This window comes from Oncorhynchus clarkii, unplaced genomic scaffold, assembly GCF_045791955.1.
Source record: "Oncorhynchus clarkii lewisi isolate Uvic-CL-2024 unplaced genomic scaffold, UVic_Ocla_1.0 unplaced_contig_1035_pilon_pilon, whole genome shotgun sequence".
NCBI classification, from domain to species: Eukaryota; Metazoa; Chordata; class Actinopteri; order Salmoniformes; family Salmonidae; genus Oncorhynchus; species Oncorhynchus clarkii.
Genome location: NW_027258551.1, coordinates 50,255 through 66,182, shown reverse-complemented (window position 1 = coordinate 66,182; position 15,928 = coordinate 50,255). Strand labels below are relative to the sequence as shown.

Below are 15,928 nucleotides of genomic sequence, written 5' to 3'. Positions count from 1 at the left end.
CCACCATCTGCTATAACATTGAGTCATTTCATCCTACTGGACATTGGAAAGCTTTTGTTTCATTTCCCATTGTTTGTCCTAGACGGGAAATTGGTGTGCAACACTCATCACCCTCCGGTGGATGGTTCAGAGTTCCATGCTTACAAAAAGGTTGATTGATACATGTCAGATGACAAGCCTACGACATGGTGTTAAATGCAAATCAGATACAATTAAGGTAGCTCCAACGGTTAGGATTGTTTTATATAGAACACTTTATTTGACATGTTAGAAAGAGACATTACACCCAAAGAATGTATCCAGAAGAAACATATAAATGACGCTCCTCAAAGAGGTCTTTGACATGTCGTTGACCTGTTGAGAGAGAACCTATTAGTTCAGTTATGGTCTGCCAGGGTCTGAAAAGCATAAAACAAGACCTACCTCTTTTCGGGTTGTCCTGATTCACACATTGTCCACTACAGGGGCCGCCAGACGGACTACTGGCATCACAGATGACCACATCACAATGGACAAAGACCTAGGAATCAAAGATTTGATGTGTCAGATGTTTTATTTATTTTTTTAAAGGGATGATTGCCACTCAAACAAAATTAACCAATAAAGATTGTTGGGTGAACTTTGTTACCTGGCCACTCGGCTCAACCGCATCCTCGGCGAAGGAAAACATATAGGCCTCAAAGCGTTTGACGTGAGGGGGGAAGTGGACCCTGGCGTCAGCTACCACCGGGTGGAAGACAACACGGTATGGATCCTCGGGGTTCTCACAGCTGCCAGTGGAGAGAGGGACTAAGTTAGGAACAAGAAAACCCCAACCGCCTTGTGTACGAAGTCTTGTGGTGGTGTCATGACTGCCCTGTGAGGATCAGATCAATTTACAGCAGAAGTGGGTTCTTTCTCCCCCTCCAGTATGAACTAAAGTAATGTTTTTGCCAACAGGCTCTCCCCAACAAAAATCACCTTTGTCTTGAAAAAACATATTTCATGTACAATGTAAAGGCTCGAGACTTCCTACCTGTAGAGTGAGCAGGTTTCTAGTAAAAATCACAAAATAAAAACCAATATGACATTCATTTTCTATAGCTAATCTGACCAGTCTTATGTTAGAAATATTGTTCAAGTGTTCAATGTTGTGCATAGTAAGTAGCCATGCCACAAGGGACATCAGAGCGGGTCAGACTGACAGAAGCGTCCCCGGCGGCCAGAGTGCATAAGAGGAATGGTAATAGAAATTAACATTAGACCAGAAAACCGTGAGGCGCAAGCTACACGTTCAGAACTTTCCTAAACTCACAAGTACCTAGAAAAATGAACTTAAGTGGGACCATTCTGCTACTATATCCAAACCATCCTACTCATCACCCACTGAGGAATCAGTGACAGGGTTGATTAGCCCATCTTCCAGAACGAGTGAAAGGATAATCCATCCTGTAGTTCTGTTCAAGACTAGTCATTGGAGCCACGGACAACCAACGACATTGTGACCTCATGTAGCCAATCAGAGAGAAGACAAGCCTTTCCACAGCGGCATCCCACAAATACAAATACATTCATGCTTTTACTCCAAGCTGGTGCCGGTTCGTGTGTTCAAAAACGTATCAACGATAAGTGTCCCTTACGGAACGGGGGGGGAGATACCTTGTAACAAGCCGTCATATTGTGTCACCTGTGTGTTTAGCCTGTGTTATTTAGTTAGCTAGTAATTCAATTAAACCAACTTGTATAGTACTGAATCATAAGGCTGTGGTTTCTGCAGCTGCAAGGAGGATACGATGTAATGGTTCATAAGTTCACTATCAATTTAATAGATTTCTACCGTCTAGAGTTTAAGTCGGGAGACGGTAACTTTAAAACCGCTTCCTCGGCACCCCAAATCCTAACATGATTCATTTAGAGTCGCCTAACAATTAAACAGTCCTCAGATAATTCAAGGTCACGACAGTGGTTTGTCATTTCTGATCTTTTGGCCCATCAGACCTGGATGAATCTGATTTAGTACGTTTTTATTTTATTTTAAAGAACAGAAATTGGGCTTTCCGTCAACAATATTTATTTTGGTCTACTGCAATGGCTTGTTAAATGACGGATGTCAAACATGAATATTCGATTCCATTGACATGAGGTGAAACGTCCCTCTAAATGGTTCTTAAAATTCTAAATTATCCAGAATTTTAAGACCACAGGCGACCTGAATATTGATCAATTGACCGTGGTTTAACCAAAGTTGCCGAATAGATGATACCATCAAGGAAATCATATTTTTCAACACAAGTACTTCATTTTAAACAAGAATTTCATGCAATGCGCCAGAGCAATTTTTCCGCTGTTGGAAAAATTGGTCACACAAAATAAATTCTACACCCACGGCATCGGATTCACACGTGGAAGACTTGTGAAGGGCGCAGCGCTACTATACAAAGTAACCTATGCATTGACAGTTAAGGCCTACTTTTTTTATTTGCATCTTTGGGAGGTTTATCCTTTACTGTTTAACTGCCCAATATTAGCAAAAAGGAATTTGTGAAATCTGAAGACGTTACATTGAGACAAACGCCCACACCAGTACAAATCCACTTGAGCTGACAGACGCTGTGCAAAATCCTGACCATCAAGATAGTTGCAGCTGAAGTGACAAATCTGAACTACCCATTTTGTGCACAGCCATGTGAATGTTGTCTTTTCCTATGATCTACAAAACATTTTCAGCTTGTTTTTTAAAAAACTGCTATGACACTGCTGATTTAATAAACAGCTGTAAAGTTACTCCGTGTCCACATTGCCAAATTTAGGTTTGATACCATTTCATAAAAATGGTAAAATTGCGTGATTTGATAGCATTTGCAAACCGATCCCCCAAATGAATGGTTTTGACCAATAAAGTTGCTTCACTACAATGCTTGGTGTAACATGCATCCAGATACTGAAAAGGCACCCGCAAAATAAAGTGTCATTTGCAGCGTGCATAATCATGGTCAGTCATTGTAGCCCATTACAATGTAGGAAAAATAAGTCATCTTTCAATAGTAACCCAATTTAAATTCTTGAGATAAAAATTAGGCCAGCGTGTCCATCTGTGGAAAAGTGCTCACCCAAATCAAAAATTTAGTAACATTTTTTTAATACGAACATTAGCTAGCTAAATAAGGTTAGCAAGACGCTGCTACACTTGACCGTGGTATTTGTTCATGTTTAGAAACTCCAAATTAGCGCATTCCTCTAGGACAGGAAATTCCATTGAAAGTGGCATCAACTTCTGGGGATCCTGTCAACTGATCCTATTCAGTTTCAAACATCCATGCTGCACAGGCATCTGAACCATCCTTTAGGTTTAGTGCAATAACTGATTTAAACACAAGAGGTCACTTGTGCCTGAATTCAACCCAAACCCAACAACTATTCAGTCAGTGTTAAGAGCAGTTGTTTGAAACCAACCGGAAAGGCAAGCCAAGCTTGCCAGCCGCTCTTGATTTCCAGTCGACTGACCATCAGCTTGGCACAACACTGAACTGTAGCAAACCAAAAGGATAACATTGAGTAAAAAGGTGTAGGTAATGCCAACATTAACCTTTTCACACACAAGTTCCAAATATCTTAAACAGTCGCCCCAGTGGGAGTTGATTTTATGCACGTGGTCAGAATGCACTCACCGTTCCAACATTCAACCCGCGCTGACCTCAGTCCAAGGCGATTTTTCTATAGGCCGTTTCAACATTAATTTTGCCTCATTCACAAAGGGCGCCCATTTCACTGTTGCAGACCATTTCGATTTGAGAATTTAATGAGCTGGACAAACTTTCCTTCAAAAGAAAGCCCAAGCACTTCCCCAGATCAAGTATACAGTCCTTGCACATTTATTGCCTTCATTACAATTAACTGTGAACATGCCTATCAAAGTGTCTTATTTTCTGTGTAACGTGTTGTCGTTTCTGCTGTAGCGTACCGTTAGTATAATGTACTCAGCGTTTTATTAATGCATTCTGATTCTTGCCTAGATTGTAATGGACACGTGTGTAAAACACTTGAAGTTGGTACTGAATATGAGCTAATGCCAACGCCATACAATGCAGTCAGGTTCATGTACACGCATGTCAGACTTATGGTGATCGCAACTGGAGTACCCCATTGTCTTGAATGCACTGAAATCGTTAGTTGATTTGAACACGGCATCAGAGTGTAAACTATGGTACCTCAGGGTTGCCAGATCAGACCCCCCCCTTTCCAGGGGTATATAGCTTAGAGAAACTGTCTTCCGCCATTTATTGTTGATAAATTCCCAGATCTTAGTAATATTTCCTGCATCATCCTCTTCACAATACCTTCCCCCAAGGACTTAACCCCCAATAATGGATTGTGCTATATCTTGCAACTCTGTTTAGCTTTCGTGCTACGGTTGTATTTGGGGAGGTGACAACAATTGGCTTTTGGAATAGTTACCTGTAAACTACTTGTCATGTGTACGCCGTAACAAGTACAAAGATTAGTCACATGCTGAAGTGGCCAAACTGAGTTAAGATCTCAGGCAACGGGCGCAGTGAACAGCATTCTAGGAGTTCTTGCTGACAAACATGGACTCCATACTTTCTAAACTAGATTACTAGAAACTAGACAAGTCAACCTGTTATTTAGACTAGATAACGTTAACATTTATATGTTTTACAAGCAAAGGTGGAATAAAGTTGTGAAGACCTTTATTTCTCATCAGTACAAAACATTTCTTAGATGCTTTTCAGACAATGCGGTTTAGAGTCGTTTGATGCAGCTCCAATGATACACTGCAGGGATTACTCAGCGATAACACGCGCCAGATTCTCTCATAAGTGTTAAATTGGGTGGAGATCTGGTGACAGACCGCACATGGCTCACATCGTTTTTAAGCATTGTGACCACTCGACCTATGGATGGGGGCATAGCCACGGTAGCCAAAGTAAATGGCCTGCCAAGCATGATAGGTTGCTAATTACTCAGGAACCACACCTGTGTAATAACACTTGTTTAGGCCCAAAAACAACATGTTACCCATTAATGATGAGATTCCACCGGGGTCGGGAGTCGCGGTCTTCGTTGAGGGTGGCCCAGCAGTGGTCAAGCACCAGCGCTACCTTGGGATCAGAGGACGTGGTCAGCTCCACCTCAAAGTGCAGAGGCTGTCTCAGGTACCTCACCACTGGATAGTCCTCCTCCTGGTGGAACGTGTTATACGAGGCGTCTGGAACACAGAACAAGACAACCGGGGGTCGTGTTCAGTGGGCACCATCTGAACTTGTCCATTAAGAAATGCTCGTTTATCATATCCTGTTGTGCCCCGATGAACACAAGCCATTTATAGCAAACACTACCCACCCCCCACCAGAGGCTTCTAACAAATTCCCAAATCCGCACCTCACCGTTACTCCATAGCCACACCTGTAGATCTCAGAAAGCAAGAGGAATATCATAAGGCTTAGATTTTTGGGAATGGTTTTGTAAAGGAGACCTTCCAAGATACTTTTAGAGGCTAGGGGTCAAGTTGAAATTCTGAATTTGTGCACGCTTACCCTGAGCGAGTCTCATTCTGACCATTAGCCGACCCGTCCCAGTCGCGGCAAAAGGCTCGTTGTCACGCGGCCTGGTCAGGAAGGCCAATGTGCGAGTGATGTTGGCCACATAGTAGCAGGAAACCTTTAACCTAAAAAGAGGGATGTGAGCAACTTCAATAGGGGAAACTTCAAGCAGTGGAGTGGACACTGGTAGTAGAGGCCCATTTTCCCTGTATACAAAGTATTGAGCAATTGGTGAAGAAAAAAAATGCCCTATAACAGCTACAATTGTGATGCGTAATGCACTTACTGATATTCCTCCTCTGAAGACGTCGTGGCATTCCGCTTCACCTCAAGTTCATCTGGCAAGGAGATTTCGTTCTCATACAGCATGACATTGTTGATAAACTATGTAGTAGAGGGGAATTGCTTATTACAGCCTGCAGAAGCAAACAGTCCGTAAATACACAGTACCCATCACCTCAGGGTAATAGTCATTTTACCTTCCTGGTGGTGCCACAGGAGTTCACAGTGAAGTGGAAGTAGGCGACGCGATCGTCACTGTAGGTGGGACCACAGGCGGGGTCGCTCAGGGTCAGCTGACCGGGGTTCAGACCGGGAGCAGACTCCACCTTCACCGCCAGCGCAGTCATCGTTCCGTTAGAGAAACACTCTTGGAGGTAGGGGAGCAAAAGACCTGGGTTCTGTATTTGTTACACTTATTGAGCTTGCCGAGCACAGTAGAACCAATGGAATAGCACCAAAAGTGCAAACCATGCCCATCTGGCACTACTATTAGACTCACAGTATTTGCAAGGAACCCAGGTTTGGTAACCATGTTAAACGACTATTTATCAGAAGTAATTGTTTGAGAACCAACCAGTCAGCGTTTTGAGGAAGCTGCAAGCCAGGGAAAAGTATTTGATGGTCATGTTGTTGTAAGGATTCAACAGAGCCACATCCAGTCTGCTCCTGACAGAGGACGAGTGAACTGACTGGGAACCAATGGGAGAGTTCATTAGTCCAATATTGTATGCATGTACACAGGGTAAGGAAAGCGAGGCTAGCTGCAGCAATTTAGGTTAACATGTTTTGGGAGAGAGTCGTACCTCAAACACTGCGTCCGGCGAAGAGAAGGGCAACGTGATGGTGAAGTCTGTGTCGCCCTCTGTTAAATACTGTTGAGCAAACTCATGGTTAAGCAGCCGCTTGCCAACCAAGACCACAAAAAAGGGCTCTTGGTTCCTGTAGTCCACAGTGATGTGGAAGTTCTCCTGATCACAGTTGCCAGTGACTGAAGGTGGCACTACAAGGACAAACAGGGTTGTGTTCATTAATTAAGCACAAAAAACAGGAAGGTACTACTTGAACTTGTCCAAGACGAAACCCTTGTTTAGATTGCAAAATGTTTTGCTACGGTGGGACTGAATAAAAACGATCCTGGCAAATCAGGAACAGGACAACTGGGTCCAACTACTCTAAAGCTTAACATTTTCTTTGTAGAGAGACCGCATAGGAAAACCCTACAGTATGGCTAGTTGGGCTTTCACTGCCAATTTCCTTTCAGGGCAATCATTAACGAGAGGAAACCATTCAACAGTAGTTTGGAGTAGTCCAGAGACATACCAATGTCCAGCAGTACAGCGTCCACAACGGCAGAGTGAGAGAAAGGCGCGTACTCTGGAAAGATGACCAGGCCGTAGATCAGCTGAAGAGTGAAGGTTGTGACACCTTGTTCCGCCCTTCTCTGTAGTGAAGTTAAAAGCATCGGTCAATTGGGCAGCATTATTGTTGTAACAGAACGCTATTCAACATCAACTGACAACTAAGTACATATGGGTACTATTAAAACAAACTATTTACTTAAAGTAACGTTGCCCTCATTCCTCTACATCAAATGCACACAACTGCCAAAATAGTGGAAACACTTGAGTAAATGAGGGATACAAAATACATCTGTGCCATTATTTATATTTTGTTGGTGGCCCACTTATTAGGGCATGTACAAATCACTGCGTGTGGCTTTGCATTTAACAGAAACACACCTCCTTGAAGACCACCGGGTCTGAGAAGGGCACCTCCAGCCTGAAGGTCTTCAAGGTGTTGTCCGGGGATCTCTGCTCCCGAACATTGAAACCCCTGGCGTTGCACTCTGCAACAGTTAGCACCATGGTGGGAAAGGTGATGTTCAGCAGCTCCACATCAAGGTTGAAGGTCCCCAACTCAAGCACAAACACTGCCTGCTCAGGAACTGTGTCTAAGGGCGTGTCTGTTCATTGGCAAACAAAGGAAAACATTTTGAAATGCGGTACAATGGAAGTTGAACATTTACATTTGTTATTGGGTAAGTCCAGGTATTGCCTCCCCGTTTCAGTACATTTCCTTCTGTTTTGTGCCTAATGAACAACCCAGGCATCCCAAATTACCATAGGCACTATTTAACTAAACCAGACTCACAGTTGCGAACTTGTGGAGGCCTGGCCATCAGAGGTGTTGTGATAGGGAAGAGGACTTTATAGCTGGTGTCCTCGTGTGCGACCTCCTCGATCCACAGCAACTCAAGCATGGGCTCAATGGTGTAAGTGACAAAGTACTGGTCATCCTGAATATGGCTCTGTAAGGGAGACGAGTGATGCAGTCAGGCTGTAATACACAATTGGAGTGCAAAAAAAGGTAAATGTTCCTTATGAGCCAGACTGTTAAATACAATTATTCTACCGCTTGTCTTTTTGCCGCTCGTAATTTAAGACAAAATATCCAAAGGAAAGTATTGGTTACCAGACTTTAGAGAGCTGGTAGGTGTATGGTTGTCAACTTGCATTTCCGGCGGTGTGCATTTTCAGAGCAACTGACACGTAAAGTAAACACTTGCACAATATGTAAACAGCAGCCGAGTGTTCCTTGCATTCAGTTGACAGTGGCAAAGCTACCGGCTACCTAAAAAGTCAGGTAAACAATACTTTAGTGTGGATATTTGGTCTCAAATTTCAAGCGGCTAAAGGACAAACTGCAAAGACAAGCGGTAGAGTATGTTTAAATGTAATTTCATGCAAAATTCACACAATTCTGCAATCCATTGTAATCCATTGATTAAGCAGACAATTGCTCAATAAGAAACATTTTACACAAGACAACCTTTCTAGGAGTTTACCCATGAGAGATGGCAAAGGGTTACTGCAAAGCACTGACAACTGCTGTAGTAAAAAGGGCTCTACAAATAAGACAGAAATTAAACAGGAACATTTTACTAATCCAATGCGGACCTTGAAATAGCCGCCAACCGCCCCCACCGGAATTTCAACAATAATATGAGCCTCTGTGACTAAAACAGAGTAGTTTCTGGCAGCCATTTCCTCAGTGTCCAGCCTCTTAGCGTCAATTCCCATGTACACCTCCAACATGGTGAAGGCATCAGAGGAGAAAAGTGGGTCTATGTGCTTGGGCATGTACCAGGTGATCACTTCTGGAGTAAAGGCCACTGCCTCTGCAGTGAAACAAGAAGCCAAGGGCACATCAAAACAGAACATTTTCCCAACTGAACACTACATGAAAGTCTTGTCTGGAGCCAATTAAGAACTGGGCTTATAGGATCTTAAATTATTTCACACTCAACCTGGTGTTGGACAAACAGCTGCGGCATCTACTCGAGTAACCAGCCACTTCTGCTCAAAGAAGGTTGAGGTTGAGAGCACCCGCATCGGAACCCCAGCTACCTGTTCAGGGGGCAACCACATCAGGGCCATGTTCAGTAGGGCACACCGTATTAACAATATGTTGCAGAGTTCAGGTAGGGCCACCGTTTCCAAATGTTTGCTCTACTGAACATGACCCAGTTCATGGAGGTCAGCTTACATTCTGGAGGTATGTCTCCTCTGCATTATGAGGGCTTCTTAACACCAGCCGTGTGGGAGTGTTGGCTATTGCATAGCCCTTTCTTTGGACCTCATCCACATTCATGACATTCTTGCTAGGACTAAAGACGACTGCTGTCATTTTGTATCCTGAAGCAACAGCCTGTCTCAGGAAATGGAAACATGAATTAAACAAAATTGTCAACAAACGCACATTGTTTAGCGCCATCCTGTCATGTTGTAGTGAAATTACAGAAACTGAAATATGGCTACCTCAGCTCCTCTACGGAAGTTGCCGCCCTTTGCTTTCGGGCCCCCAGTGGTCTGTTCGGGGACGGTTTGGATGTCTGGAAGAGTCCTTCTGACAGACACCTAGAGAAGGCCATTATTCCCTATGCATTTTCTCCCTCCCATACAATAGGAAATCAAGGGCCAGTTCTCAATCTGTCCACTCCCCTCCTTAAATGCATTGAGAATAGGCCAAAATTCCTCACCTCTAAAGTTCTCCTATGTGCATTTTGAAGAGGCGAGTGGAATTGAGAGTCAAGACCTCTAGGTTGTGTTGCAGAAGAAGTGAAAACACTGGACAGTTGTAGCTCTAAGACAGATCATTTATACAGGCAGTACGACAAGCGCGACTGTAAACATGTCCATTGGGGCATGCTCTGCTCACTTGCCTCCATGTAGTTGCGGTCACACAGAATCTCTCGGGAGGTCCAGGGGGTGTAGCTACAAGTTTTTCCCACTCTATACACAGGGTCTTCAGTCATGTGGTTTCCTGGCAGCCTGAACTGCATGACCAAGCTGAACATCTTATCATCCTAAAATGAAGGGGGAAGAGAAAAGCCTTCACTATATTGCAAAAAACTAAATTCAGGTGACATTCATGCAAGTTATAGACTGTGGCAAAATTGGCTATATGAATGCAGCTGCCACTGTATTGAAGCCACACTACAGGAGAAGAGCTCAATAGTTCACATCACTGCAGTCTGTATCAGAAAGTTGGCTGGCCCTCTGAAAGCCCTCCATAAACTTCTGCGGTACCTTACGTCATCGTTAACTAAGAGGTAAGAGACCCAGACCCAGGGGTGGCTAACAATGGAGATCCTTTTGATATCCACAGAGTTAAGTCAAACTGCGTCGATGTTTCTGGAACCGTACTTCTAATAACCTCCATGCGCTAAATTGTATGTATTAGCACCTCTACGGCAACAACTCAGGCTTATTGAGGACCTTTTTACTGAAGAATGTGTTTAATTATTTCCATCTAGTGATGCAAATATTGACTTGTATCTTTGTGTATACAGGGCTCATCTGCAAAAGAGCCTGGTCTCAGCATGACTCCATGTCAAAGGTAAATAAAATTACATTGCTACAGTACGAGTTGCAAATGCAGTGACACGAAAGGCAAATGTCCATTTGAAGTACAAGCAAACACTACAGTTCTTAGGGTTACCATGTTTTGGGAAAAGCAGTTTTGAAGAGAAGCAAAAAACATGGCATTCCCCATGGGGTCAAATTTAAAGCTGAATCCACACTGAGTAGCAAGGCCAGGCGTCAGGTTTATGATTTGTGTGTCATCTGGAAGGGATGGAGATGGTGTGAACACAATAGTTGACAAGCAATATCAAGCCATGAATTATGAAAGGAGAGAAAGAGAATCATAAAGAGGCAAACTCACTGAAGACAGCATCAACCTCTTCAAAAAGAGGAGCGACACTCAAACGAATAACGTTACCAAGGCATTCAGCGTTGAGGTCATCTGGAATAGGAAAGGTTAGTTAAAAATAAAATATTGTCAAACGCTTAGTGCTTAAATTTGCAGGGTGCAAAATGCATACTTATAGAATGTGGCTGGTGTGCTTGTATGCCCACAGCTGCCATCAATAGGCAAAACAACCTGTAAGGTATTTGACAAATTATGATTGATTAAAAAGGAGGAAGAACACAACTCAAATGTTTGCGTCGCATAAGACTCTCCTAGGCCTGCTACTACTTACCCTGAGCTAAGGAAAATACTCATTGTAGAACAGATTTGTTCCGATAAAATACACAGCTACAGAACCTGATATTTGACCCAAAGTGTGCAGCCTACAGCCCAGGGGTATGCAACTTCTACCCTATGACAAAGGCTTCCCACACTCAGTCACCTGAACCCCAAAGGGCTGCACATTTTCTTTTTATTCCCCTAGCCCTACAAATCTGATTCAAATAATCATCCAGCTTTGTTAATCTGAATCAGCTGTGTAGTGTTAGGACAAAACCCTAAATGTAAGGCTACTGTTCAATTTTAGAAGGGTGCTCCGCCCTCACCGCTTTTATCCATTCATGTCAGGGGCCATGGACCGGTGCATCTCGGCTCAGGTTAATAGAACTCCCTCATTAGCAGCACAACAGCCTTTCACAGGTGAAACGCATAATTACCCAACCGTCTACAATTGTAGCCCAGACAGAGAGAAAGATATTGGCCTCTAATGGCCAAAATGCTGCATTTGCATGCACTTTCACAATTTGAATGTAATCAACTGGGTGGGACTACCAACTTCATTGGCTGAGCCCTACTGGTGACCCTGTTGAAGTCATGTCCCATCAGGTCATCAGAAGGGCTCAGACAATTGTGAAGAAGAAATGTTACTACTTTAATATGAAGATAGCCTCAATGGCGCTGCCCATGCTGTCACAGACACTATATTGGCACAGATGCATAGATGAGTCTTTTATCTTCTTATGGCTGGGGGCAGTATTGAGTAGCTTGGCTGAATAAGTTGTCCAAAGGTGCCCAGAGTAAACTGCCTGCTACTCAGTCCCAGAAGCTAAGATATGCACACTCTGAAGTTTCTAAAACCGTTTGAATGATGTCTGTGAGTATAACAGAACACATATGGCAGGCAAAAACCTGAGAAAAAAATCCAACCAGGAAGTGGGAAATCTGAGGTTGGTCATTTTTCAACTGATTCCCTATTGAAGACACAGTGGGATATTGGTCATGTTGCACTTCCTAGATATCAACAGGCTTCCACTAGATGTCAACAGTCTTTAGAACCTTGTGTGATGCTTCTACTGTGAGGTGATGGCGAATGAGAGGGGAATGAGTCAGAGGTCTGGCAGAATGCCTTGAGCTCGTGACGCTCGTTCACATGAGAGCGAGCTCTGTTCCATCGCAATTCTACAGACAAAGGAATTCTCCGGTTGGAACATTATTGAAGATTTATTTGAACAACATCCTAAAGATTGATTCTATACATCGTTTGACATGTTTCTACGGACTGTAACGGAACTTTTTGACATTTCGTCTGCTCCTAATGAACACACTTCGTGAGATTGGATTTGTTTACAAAACTCGCTAACAAAAGTAGCTATTTGGACATAAATGATGGACATTATCGAACAAAACAAACATTTATTGTGGAACTGGGATTCCTGGGAGTGCATTCTGATGAAGATCATCAAAGGTAAGTGAATATTTATCATGTTATTTCTGACTTCTGTTGACTGCACAATATGGTGGATATCTTTTTGGCTTGTTTGGGATCTGAGCGCCGTACTCAGATTATTGCATGGTTTGTTTTTTCCGTAAAGGTTTTTTGAAATCTGACACAGCGGTTGCATGAAGCAGAAGTATATCTTTAATTCTGTGCATAACAATTTTATTTTCATCAACATTTAGTATAAGTATTTCTGTAAATTGATGTGGCTCTCTGCAAAATCACCGGATGTTTTTGGAACTACTGAACATAACGCTCCAACGTATACTGAGATTCTTTTGACATAAATATTAACTTTATCGAACAAAACATGCATGTATTGTGTAACATGAAGTCCTACGAGTGTCATCTGATGAAGAACATCAAAGGTTAGTGATTCATTTTATCTCTATTTCTGATTTTTGTGACTCCTCTCTTTGGCTGGAAAAATGACTGTGTTTTTCTGTGACTTGGCTCTGACCTAACATAATAGTTAGTGGTGCTTTCGCCGTAAAGCCTATTTGAAATCGGGCACTGTGGTGGGATTAACAAGAAGTGTATCTTTAAAATGGTGTGAAATACTTGTATGTCTGAGGAATTTTAATTATGAGATTTCTGTTCTTTTGAATTTGGCGCCCTGCACTTTCACTGGCTGTTGTCATATCGATCAGCCCTAAGAAGATTTATCTATCTCTGTGAGGCAAGACAATTGTCATTCATGATTTGGCCTTAGCTGTGTTCGAACTAACTGTACTGTTTGTGACATGAATTGAGTATTTAGTATGCTTATTGGTCATAGTATACCTGTAGAAATATATCATAGTATACCTGTATACCTCTGGCCCTTCTTTGGACACTGTGTTAACTAACCTCCAGATGAGCTTCAATGCTATACAACTCTCCTTCCGTGGCCTCCAACTGCTCTTATATGCAAGTAAAACTAAATGCATGCTCTTCAACCGATCGCTGCCCGCACCTGTCCGCCCGTCCAGCATCACTACTCTGGACGGTTCTGACTTGGAATATGTGGACTACAAATACCTAAGTGTCTGGTTAGACTGTAAACTCTCCTTCCAGACTCACATTAAGCATCTCCAATCCAAAAGCCCCATTTACTACCCACCACTGCAACTATACGCTCTCGTTGGCTGGCCCTCGCTTCATACCCGTCGCCAAACCCACTGGCTCCAGGTCATCTACAAGTCTCTGCTAGGTAAAGCCCCGCCTTATGTCAGCTCACTGGTCACCATAGCAGCACCCACCCAGAGCACACGCTCCAACAGGTAAATCTCACTGGTCACCCCCAAAGCCAATTTTTCATTTTGCAGCCTTTACTTCCAGTTCTCTGCTGCCAATGACTGGAACGAACTGCAAAAATCACTGAAGCTGGAGACTCAGATCTCCCTCACTAAGCTTTAAGCACCAGCTGTCAGGGCAGCTCACTGATCACTGCACCTGTACACAGCCCATCTGTAAATAGCCTATCCAACTACCTCATCCCCTTGCTGTATTTATTTATTTATCTTGCTCCTTTGCGCCCCAGTATCTCTACTTGCACATTCATCTTCTGCACATCTATCATTCTAGTGTTTAATTGCTATATTGTAATTACTTCGCCACCATGGCCTATTTATTGCCTTACCTCCCTTATCCTTTCCTTATTTGCACACACTGTATATAGACTTTTTCTACTGTATTATTGACTGTATGTTTGTTTATTCCATCTGTAACTCTGTGTTGTTGTATGTGTCGAACTGCTTTGCTTTATCTTGGCCAGGTTGCAGTTGTAAATGAGAACTTGTTCTCAACTAGCCTAACTGGTTAAATGAAGGTGAAATAAAATAGAAATAAAAAAATACTATGGATATATTTAGTATGCCAAATGTTCCAGGATGTCGTACTAAATTCGCCAAAATATGAGGAATACACGAAGAGGACACTATTTCCGTACTTTAGGGCCAATAATGCAATTCTTCAGAAAATGGGCGTGGCTTCACATCGTTTCCAGATTTGTTGAAAATGGCAGAAAATATGCAGTCGAAGTACAACGAGAGCGGATACAAATTCATTGCTTTAACTAATTATGACAAATATTAAGAAAATGTTGAGCAATGTAATAAAGTAATTACTTTTTAAATAAGTTAACTTACACGTTATATTGGCTAACAATTTGTTAGCTACACTGGTCTTACGAACCACATAGCTTTATCAGTACAGCAGTATGTACCGGTATGTTGTTAGCTAGATACCTAACGTTAGTTGGCTACTTATAGATCAAACTTGACAAAATAATAACTATAGGCTATCTAACTAACTACCCAATGTTTGACGTGATTATTCCCGTCATTCTGAGCTTAGCTAAATGGTATAGTCATTGTGCGTTCTCAATGGACATTCGGGTGCTTTCGTAAATTCGCTCTGGCTGTCTACTCTGCTCTGAATTTACAAACAGACAATCTGACAACGCTCTGAATTCATGAGCGCATTCTGGAACTCCTGATTGAATTTAAGAACACACCTGAAGTCATATAATGTCTAACCTGTAATTTGTTATGCTAGATAGCTAGCAAGAGGTTGCATAGCAACAGCATCAGCTTCCGGTAGACAGGTGAAAAGCTAGTACGCGCAATTGAAAGCATACTGTTCGTTTACAGTATACTAAAATGAACTAATAATATATAGTATGCAGTATATACTCATTAAGTATGTAGTATACAGTATGTTAGTATGGGTATTCGAGCACAGCTCTTGTGTTTCATCAATGCTCATTAAGAAATGCTAGCGGCTATGACTGAAGGCAAACAAGAATTGTCTTGGGGGTGTGGTTTGATGTGGGTGTTTCTTGGAAGTGTTTTTACCATTCAATTGCAATAAACAAGTGCAGTAGTGAATACGTAAGGTTAGCCAGCTTTGCTGTAGAAAACAAAGTTTTGAAGTTGAGGACTTCTCCCGATGAGCATTGATACCAGAGCACGCTCATTTGGGATACAGTTTGAATCACAACGAATCTGACTTTGGACATTGAATTATTATTATTTAAAAATGTTTGTGTTCGATCAAAACATTCGGTTTCGGAAGTGAATGTAGTGGTGCGTTT

General features: G+C 42.5%; 1 pseudogene; it reads right to left on the bottom strand.

Annotated features, from left to right (window-relative positions):
• Nucleotides 1-419: 419 nt before the first annotated feature.
• Nucleotides 420-10,544, bottom strand: LOC139397298 (uncharacterized; annotated as a pseudogene).
• Nucleotides 10,545-15,928: the final 5,384 nt, after the last annotated feature.